Source organism: Atta colombica, unplaced genomic scaffold (genome assembly GCF_001594045.1).
Source record: "Atta colombica isolate Treedump-2 unplaced genomic scaffold, Acol1.0 scaffold121, whole genome shotgun sequence".
NCBI lineage: Eukaryota > Metazoa > Arthropoda > Insecta > Hymenoptera > Formicidae > Atta > Atta colombica.
The window spans coordinates 950,989-960,941 of NW_017259208.1; the positions used below are offsets into that span (position 1 = coordinate 950,989).

General features: G+C 32.5%; 1 protein-coding gene across 10 annotated transcripts in view; it reads right to left on the minus strand.

Annotated features, from left to right (window-relative positions):
- LOC108694670 (guanine nucleotide-releasing factor 2) overlaps nucleotides 1-9,953 on the minus strand; it is a 78,675-nt gene that overhangs the window by 36,483 nt on the left and 32,239 nt on the right. The gene's annotated exons all lie outside the window — the stretch shown is intronic.

Genomic DNA, 9,953 nt, shown 5'->3' on the forward strand with positions numbered 1-9,953 from the left:
AGAAAGTTATTGTAGTATTTATTATTTCAAATAACTTCTTCTTATTCCCTATTTCTTATTCAATATTTTAAATAAGTTTTTAGAACTATTGGTTATATTTTTTATTTCAACTAAGCCATCACTCTTTTATCGATTTGATATTTTAAATAATTGAACAATTTTCTGAAACTTATTTTTTATTTAAAATAAACAAGCGAACTATTTTGATATTTTAAATAAAAGTATTAGATATTTTAAATAAATAAAATGCATTCCAGAGTCCTATTTGACAATTTCTTGTTTTATATTTTTAATAATTTCTTATTTAATATTTTACATAAATTTTTGGAACCTATTTTATATTTATTATTTCGAATAAGTTGTATCACTCTTTTATCGACTCCTACGATTTTATATTTAAAATAAGTTTCTGGAACTTATTTTATATTTTAAATAGGTCGTATCAGTTACTTTACTGAGCCCTGCCTGCCGTTCGTCTCTCATATACGTCAATCCTGGACTCCTTCTCTCGTTCCTTTCCTCCTTCCGCTACCGGCATATCGCGCACTTCTTCTTGACTGGATTTAAAAGGAAAACCGCGATGAAGCATGAGATTTGGACTATTTTTAGAATCAGCGTGAAAGAAAACAATCGCGATCGTACGTCAATCTGTATACGTTGATCTATCAGTCAATGTGATCAGTGTATGATCTAACTTTCTCCGAAAGTCATTGCGGTATAATGATCGTTTAATCTCCAGATATTATGACACGTGTGTTTTTTAAATCATTTTTATTTAATATACATCGTGCGTGACAAGGATTTATGTCTGTTCTCATCGATGTAGAATTAAGGACCAGTTGCATCAACATTACTTTGATTTTAAGCGAAACTTAAATCTATCTCTATGTCGTTTAAAACCGAAAAGAGAGTTTTAAGCCTGGCTTAAAATTAAAGTTGGTAAAACCGGGCCTAATTTCTAATTCTTAGAACTAGAAAAAGATTTTTGCCTATTTCCACTAATAGATTAACTTCAATTTAAAACTAGAAAAAGATGAAAAATAAGTTGAACCGAAATTGAATGTTTTTATTCTTAGAAATATATCAAAAGAAGATAAGGAAAAATAAGAATCATGTGTAGATACTAGATGTCAAAGAGCTGAATAGATAAATTAATAAAAAACTTCGAAACCATACATTGAAAATACTAAAGGCCGATTGCATCAACGTTACTTTGATTTTAAGCGAGCTGGCTTAAAACTCTCCTTTTCTTTAAAACCAAAAGAGAGGGAGAGATAGAAAGTTTTAAGCCTCATTTAAAATCAAACATTGGTGCGCTTAGACTCGATTGCACCAACGTTACTTTAACGAGACTTAAAACTCTCTCTATTTCTCACTCTCTTTTGGCTTTAAAGAGAGAAAGTGAGAGTTTTAAGCTTTCGCTTAAAGTCAAAGCAACATTGGTGCAATCGGATCTTAGATCTTAACCCAATAAAAATTTCTTATGCAGGTTTTAGGTTAATTCTTAAAAAAAAGAAAAGAGTTGAACCGAGGTTAAAGTTAATCTCTGTACGTCAAATTTCTAATTCTTTCGAAAATTTTACAGAATCGCCCTTGGTTTCCCGTTCCTTTTCACTTTTGTAAATAGGGACAGTTGTCGCGTATCGTTCGACTATTTATGTAATCGGAGGTTAACGCGTTCCGGCAAAGCTGCGTCGACGAGCGCTTTTTGATCGATGCCCTTTGTTGCACGACGGAGACTAACAAATGGAGCGGCAAAAGTTGGCGAAAATTTATAGGAAGTTCGTGTCTGCATTCAAGCGCGTGTCTCTACGTCATCCTTAAAAGTTAACGGTCGAAAGTCGCGCCGGTTTTTATTTAGGATGCGAGACGCCAGTAAGCGTAGCAGTTTCACAAACTTCTCGGATATCTACAGTCTCACAGGATGGAAATCGAGAACATGACCCTCGCCCTTTTCACGAACACCCTGGCTTCTCTTTCGTGACACTCGATTCTCGTGCGTGACTTTTCGCGCTTCTCTCTCCTTCTCAATCGACGTTCCGAGTAATTATATCCCAACTAACATGAAAAAATGATCAAAATACTTTCGCCGAACTTTCCATTAAATGAAATATCTCATAACTTTAATAATAAAATAATAATAATGTGACATAGTAAAAAATATTTTGTATTTATATTAAAACCGGTTCTAGTCAAAATTTCTGTATTGAATTTTCATCATATTCAAATGATAATTTAACGTAACATGATATTGTGTTATTTGGAATGGTTTATGTTAAACTGATATTCAATATTTCTTAGTGTTAAAACAATACAATTTATAAGTAAATAAATAGCACAAAAATAATATACTTTAAAATGTAAATTCCAAGATAAGTGAATAAAATATGTCAATTAACATATTATAAATAATAATTTTATTTAAAAAATACATTTCCACAATTTGCTTATCCAATTTGAACCAGTATTACATTTTTTGTATTAACTTTTTAGCTTTTTACACAATATTCGTATTAATCCTAACATATTCATCTTATATGTTAAATTTTTTTTATTAACACAAAAATTTGGATAGATCGTTTGTGAAATGTATTACGTTTAACACCAATTTTCCAGCTGTATTGTGCACATTATTTCAATGTTTTATTAACGCTTGTAATTTAAATTTATTATAACCTAAAGAATTTTCGATAAATTAATCTTCTTTTGCCATAAAAAGTAATAATAAATTATGTGCAGAGTAATTTAATTAACGAAAAATGAGCGAAATCACAAGAAATAATCTTTATATTCGTAGAAATTTTTTCAGAATTTCTCCATATTCAGTTAAAAATCTTTCTCTGATCGGACCATTAAGAGATATCCAACCGTGAAATCTCGCTTTTAAACGTTTTCGTGGAATCTCGCCGTAGTACGGACAGAAAAACAAGTTTTCAAGAAGCATACATCGTGACGTCATCAGACAAAAATGCAAAATAAATATTACGCAAATACATTCATATGCAAAATATATTCAGTGAATCGATACTTATGTTATTATTACACGTTAATTAAAGAGACGAGAGGAATAGCATCGTGGTTTATATATAATACAAGAATATATACCTATGTTTTATCGTTGTAATTAAAATTTCACGAAGTTACACAGACAAATCGTAGAACCTCATTTCTCCTTTTACCTTCGGTTTATAGCGGAAATTTCACCGAAAATTCTGTTATGTCAACGTAGTGTGCTCAAAATTGCGCTCGTATGCACTCAGCCATACGCGAACCACAAAGTAACAATTGAATGGTTGATAATAGCCGGCGATGCTGGACGACATTCCAACTCGCGAATTGCGTGTGGTCGACGGCCCACCCGCACCGTTGTCCGATATAACAAAAACACGTCCTTCGCGTATCCTCTCTTCTCCACTACTCTCGAATATTTTTACGTTATTTTCCCCCAACCGCTTCGTAATCCGGCACAATCGTAAAATTCGAAATACACGCGTGCCAAGATCATAAAAAAAACGCGCGAACTTATAATATTCTTCCCGATTTAAGCTCTATGAAGTTGGCACTTCAGTTTTCAAAAAATGAAATTTTGAAAAAATTAAATAAATTTCTAGAGTTCTAACGAAAGTTATTAATGTTTGAAGCGCTAGGACCAACGGTTTAAGAAATATCACGATTTTTTGTATGTTTGATTCTCTCACATCTGAGGGACAAAAATTTTTGAACGTTACGGCAGTTCTGTTGACAGTTCTGGATAGCATCCCACTTTCTATTGAAAGTTATCATTTAAAGCGTTAGGACTAATGTTTAGAAGATATCGTTCGATTTTTTCGTTCTGCATTTTGTGAAGTTGGCACCCCAAATTTTTAATTTTCGATTTTTCTTTGTGTTAATTCGCTGGAATTATTTTTAATTTTGAACAGAAACTCCGGAACTCTTCGAGGTGCATTCGGAACTGTGGCCAAAGTTTCATTTTTTGAAAAATGAAGTGAAAAATTCCGGAACTATTATTCTTTTACCGCAGGATTTTTATTTCTTTTACTATGAACTAGCTGTAGTCTACAAAACGACAAATTTTCTCTACCGTTATATATTCCTCTTTTATTTTAGAACAACCGAAACTACTCTTTTATATGGAAATTGTGTGATTATGTGAAAATTAAATAAAGAAATTTATAGTTCAATGCCTAATTGTAAAGATGTTTGAGATGTGTTTATTTATTAAAAGTTTATCAAAGGGATTATAAATAAATATAATTTATGGAAAGTATTGTTATCTTATAAGAAACACTAACTAAAATGAAAATATGAGATATTGTTAATTTAAAAAAATTAATTTATGTATCTACATTTTAATATATGTAACGGAACTATAAGTTTCATTAAGCATATTTTTTTTGTGAAAAAAAGTCTAAATCTTTCTCTCTATCTCTGAAAGTCGCCTTCTCCCTCGCGATTTTCTCAATTTTTCATCTTGTTTATCTTAGTAAAAGCTATATATTTGCAACGTTCTGATTCTGTTTGGCTTTACTCTTTATCGTTTCACTCTCAAACCATCTCGCTCTGACTTGTTTTATTTTGGCTCAATCTTTATTTTTGCCGATGAATAGGCAAGATATTTCCGTATTAAAGGAAAATTGCCTCTTAATTAAGCAGCCGGCCGATAGTGCGTGTCAACCGGATATGGGGAGATGCGAGAAACTCGTAGCGTGGCTGCAATTTGCGTATTAATGGGGTCCCACAAAGGCAGAGGCGCCACTTTAAGGGGTGATAAACGTATTTTATGGAGGGACAGTCCGGCATGCTTTCTCCGCAGTTGCAATTAACAGTAAAGCGACGTGGGGTGAGAGAGTGTAATATTCTGCTCCGCACACATCCTGCTAGTAAACATACATACTTGTATCGCGACCGACAAATAAAAACCAATAAATAAAAAGCTAATGGCATAGGCAAACCGCATGGTTATCGTTTTTATTTTCGCTTGCGTTGCACGATTGGGTGGCTTTATAAGCCTTTACGTTACGCAAAATCCATCCCGATTAGTTGAGACTCACAGTTTCTTTTAAAGAATCATTTGAGATATAGATAATTAGTAGATTAATGTATAAAATATTGTGATGTAACTCATATTGTTTATTTCATCAAATACTAAAATAATATGTTTGTATTATATATGTATCACTTTCGACAATCTATTACTATACGCAAGTATAATCGAAAAAATTGTAATTATTAACCCTTTATTATTCGCGTGAAGTGTCCAGAATATCATTATATAAATTCGCTGAATGTATGAATGTTGTTATTTATACACATTATTTTTTTTAGTAAAAATTGTTTTATAATTTAAAAAAAAATTGCACTATTTCTAAAGGATATGCATTGTAGAATATTATCAATCTTTATTCAATTGTAAATTATTAAAGAAAATAATAAAAATTGAGATATAATAAGTGAGTAAGTTATTAACATTAAAAAACTCCACGCGAGTAAGGTTAATTAATATAATCGTGTATACTTCTTCAAGAAGCAAAATCCAATTGTGTGTCAAGTAATCGAATGTAAACGATGAAAAGTCTTTAATACAGCAAATTAGACAAAGTAAAATAATTAATGTAAATTTCAAATAAGAAGATAATTAAAATGCATTCCACATCTTTGAAGCACGTACAATCTCGGAAAGATCGATGAAAGGTAAGAAGGTAATGAATCAAAGCATACTCGTATAATTGATATTAAACTCTTAAATTGTCGGAAAACGGTAGTTTATTGAAGATTAAATAACCGCGGTAAGGAGAAAGAGAGAGGCGGAATTTATGATTTTCTTCATTTTCCGTAATATCCTTCGCGGATTGATTCCATTTGGCCAATCGCCCGGTGCAGCCGGTCCGTATATAATAAAGTATCTCTCTCCATTTATCCGGCTGAATCAAATTTGATCAGGTGTAATCCGACTTTAGGTAATAATCGCCAATGCTATTATTCAATAGCTGAAAGCATTATTGTGATATTTTATATATAAAATATGTAATTTCTGCTAATAATATAAAATTTAAATATATAATAATAATTTAGAAACAAATTTAAAAAGCTTAACTCAATTTCACAGTCGAATTTTGAAATAAAATTTATTATTTTCTCTTTTTTTAATTCAAAATATGTATATTGTGACATACATAATTAGTTTTCTTCAAACAATGTGAAAACACGGATTATGTATAAACGGATTATGTTAATATATAATGATATAATCTTGTTTTGATAATTTTGTGGGGGATCAAAGTAGATATTACAGAAAAGCCTAAAATGTTCATTCCGTTCAATAATTAAATTCTGTAAATTTCACGATACTTTCGCACACATATTAATGGCATATTTATATATTAAAAGCGAAATCTTCGATCCGAGATTTTTGTTTCGTTTTTGAATTTGTATGATTTACTTTCGAAGACAGGAAGAACGTACATAAATGATCGTTTGGCAGCATTTCGTAGCAGGAGAGGGGAAAAAAGAACGACATCGTGAAAGTTTTAATCGAAAAAGTTCGAACAATGCGTCCCGGCTGGTTCTAACAATAAGACCGATAGGACAGTTCCAAAGCACCGGCTGCGCGTTAAGCGTTTTATTATTCCGAGGGACAGCGGGATATTATTATTGATTGCTCTCTGCGGCATTGATCTCCGTTGTTTGCGAGTATCTCTCGATCGACCTCTATGGCGCCACGTAGAAATAACCGGGATTTAATTTCCACTTATTTTACCTTCCGCGGATATACACGACGGTTAGCTGTTGAAAAGACAAATACTGTGGATGGCACTTTGCTCTTTTCAGTGTCTGCTTGAAAAAAGCTTGATAAAAGAACCAAAGTTCGTCTCTTTCTCTCTCTTTCTCTCTTTCTCTTTTTGACCACTCGGCGTCGGAAAATATGTTTTGTCTACTGTCGATCGCGTGATGGCGAAAAAAGGGACGAGCTTAAAACGCGAGTAATCAAAAATTAAGAGCGGAGAAAACGATCGAGTTTGCAGAAATAAAATCCCGAGTATCGTCGCGATACACGTTATGTGGAAGAAAAATATCATAAATTGGCGTAATAAACATCGAAAGAAATCGTTGAAGAAAAATAGAAAGCAGATGAAAACGAAAAGAAATTTTGTGTGTGTGTGTGTGTGTGTGTGTGTGTGTGTGTGTGTGTGTGTGTGTGTGTGTGTGTGTGTGAGGAACCATAAGCCTGTTTCTAACTTCTATGTTGGTGTATATTATAGGATATTATCTGTTTCCGATAAAAGCGCGACGTAAGGTGATATCTTGCGTCTTTCTTCCTTCCTTATTTGTTTTCTTCCTTTTGAGTGGAGAGATTTTCTTCGGCGATTCTCTTGTGTTCGGCGCAGCGAGCTCGATAAAACAGCGAGAAAGTATATCGATATAGTTTTCGGAGCCTCGTCACGTCAAAACTTTCGTCAGTCTTCGAACGAGATAAAAGTCTGAAGTCGCTTAAGCCGGGGCGCATCGCGCATAAATGATCAAAGGAAAATAAAAAATTCGGATGTCGCAATTAGGCGCCACTCTTGCGAAAGTACATCAAGCGATATTTTATGCACGGCTCCGAGAATTTAAACGATGTACTAGCCGTATTTAATTAATTTTATTTAATTAAATATCAACAATCTTTTTAATTAAGAAAATAAACGATGCTTATACGATATATTAAATAAATATATCTGTTGCAGAGAGCCTGGTTATTGCAATTTCCAACGCAGTGCGGCATAACTTATGAATTTAACATAGCAAATTTGCATTTTGATCAATTTATCATGTTAATATATAATAAATTAGCATAATAATACGTGAAGATATTTTCATACATAACACACGAGCGAGTTGTGTCAAATTACTGCGTAACATACCGTTTATGTGTATATTTCTATGTTCAGATTCTTTAATAATAACTAATTTTAGACAAATATTCGATTTTCTATATTTACAATTCAACGGAGCACTCGTGTGCAGAGATGATTGTGCGACAAAATTGGAAAAATCGGAGAGGCAAGTGGAAAAAGATCCAAGTTCGTTCGATCTCTCCGTTTTCACGTACGACTTTCAATTTGCAAAATGAAACGATCACCAAGTCAATAGAATGCTCGCGACGACATCCATCGAACGGCTTCCTTCACAAACATTCAAACGGAAGCATTCGAAGCTCTTGTTTGTACGAACAGCCTCCTTCATCACAAGATCGGTGTTGTTAACTGTGCAAGTAAAGTACATTTCGGTGTTATCGAAATATCTGCGAGGCAAAATGCGAAAGCTAAGAGAATTGGAATCTTTCTATATCTACTTCTCCGTAGCAGTCTAGCGCTATTTCTGAGTAACGATAATAAATGAGCTGGCTGCATTGATCGAAGCCCGTATTTCTTTCTGAGAGTTAACGAGGTTTGTTACTAATGTCTTGCTTTCGCTTATATAAATTCCGGAGAATAAAATGAAATCGCTAATAATGGACAAGCAACAATAGAACACGTTACATCGATTAGAATGTAATTAAATATATCATATTTCTTTACAAAAAATGACACAAGTCCAAAATATTATATTATTTAAGAGAGAGAAAAAAATTGCATATTTTAAAATTAATTATTTATTACGGCAGTATTAATATAAGTTAATTTAATGATAATCACTAATTACTTGTTTCAAGTTCTCTGAAAGAAATACAGATTATCTTGTTATGATGTAACGTTTATATGATATATTTCTAAAACCTACCCTATTTTAATCATGGACATTTTTCTTTGGAAAGTATTTGAATTTAACTCCGTGCATTTTTTTCTTATTTAGAATATAATCGGCCCATAAAATTCGAAAATTTTCGACTTGTGTTGCTTTTCTTGCAGGGTGCGATATGTAATTAATACATTTTCGATTTCGATTAAGATATGCATATTTATAAATTATACAATAATTTGCTTAAAATGTTTTGCTTATAATGAGGGATATATAATATGGTGCAATATCCCAAATGCATTTTATTACATGTCGCACATTTCGTTTAAACTTCACGTTATAAAGTAATTACGTTGCTCTTGTAATTTCCGATACTTCTTAGAATGTTACCCCTGGGAAATAAAACATTAGGTACGGAAAAGAAATTACAACGTGGACGTAGCCAGTTCCACGACGACTTAATCGAGTCAGTTGGGAAACGAACATTATCGTCGATCGAAAGAGTTCAAGACTCGAGGAGCTCATAGTCATCGATTTCACTTGCTTGGAAACGACGTGCAGTAACATCAATGAACTTCTGCAGTGAATCTATGAGCGCCATTAAAGATAAAAATGATCTCACAATTCTTTTAAGTTGTACCGCGACACTGATTTAATTGAGTTTTACCAATTCTATGGACATTGACCAAAAGAATATTTTGTGAAATAAAAACATCTCAGAATAACATGCGAGTAATTAAATCTATGGTCATCATTAGGGTCACAAAACTGTCTCACAATTCTCGTAAGTTGCATTGCGATGCTGATATTGAATGGAATTTTATCAATTCGATCTATGGATATTGAAAAAATATCCTGCAAAATAAAAGAATCCAGAATGACATGAGAGTAATTATAAATTACATCGAGGTGGAATACAATTCCAATAATTGTTATAATTCCAATAATACAGCTTCTATGAAGATAATATTCACCTGCAAAATTTGACAGAGTCAAACTGTTACATTATATTAAATTCCTGAAAACACGACACTAACTTTACTAGAAGTTTATCGCGTGTTTATTTCACGTTTATGTTGTTTTAATATACTTCACATGTCAGGAGATGTCCTTGCTAAAATCTTTTCCTTGTCATCCTCCTTGTATATATTCAAATGTTTCGAATAATAAATCACCTGACGTTTGAATGCAGCGAGGAATATATATATTTCTCGCTACGAATATATATATATATA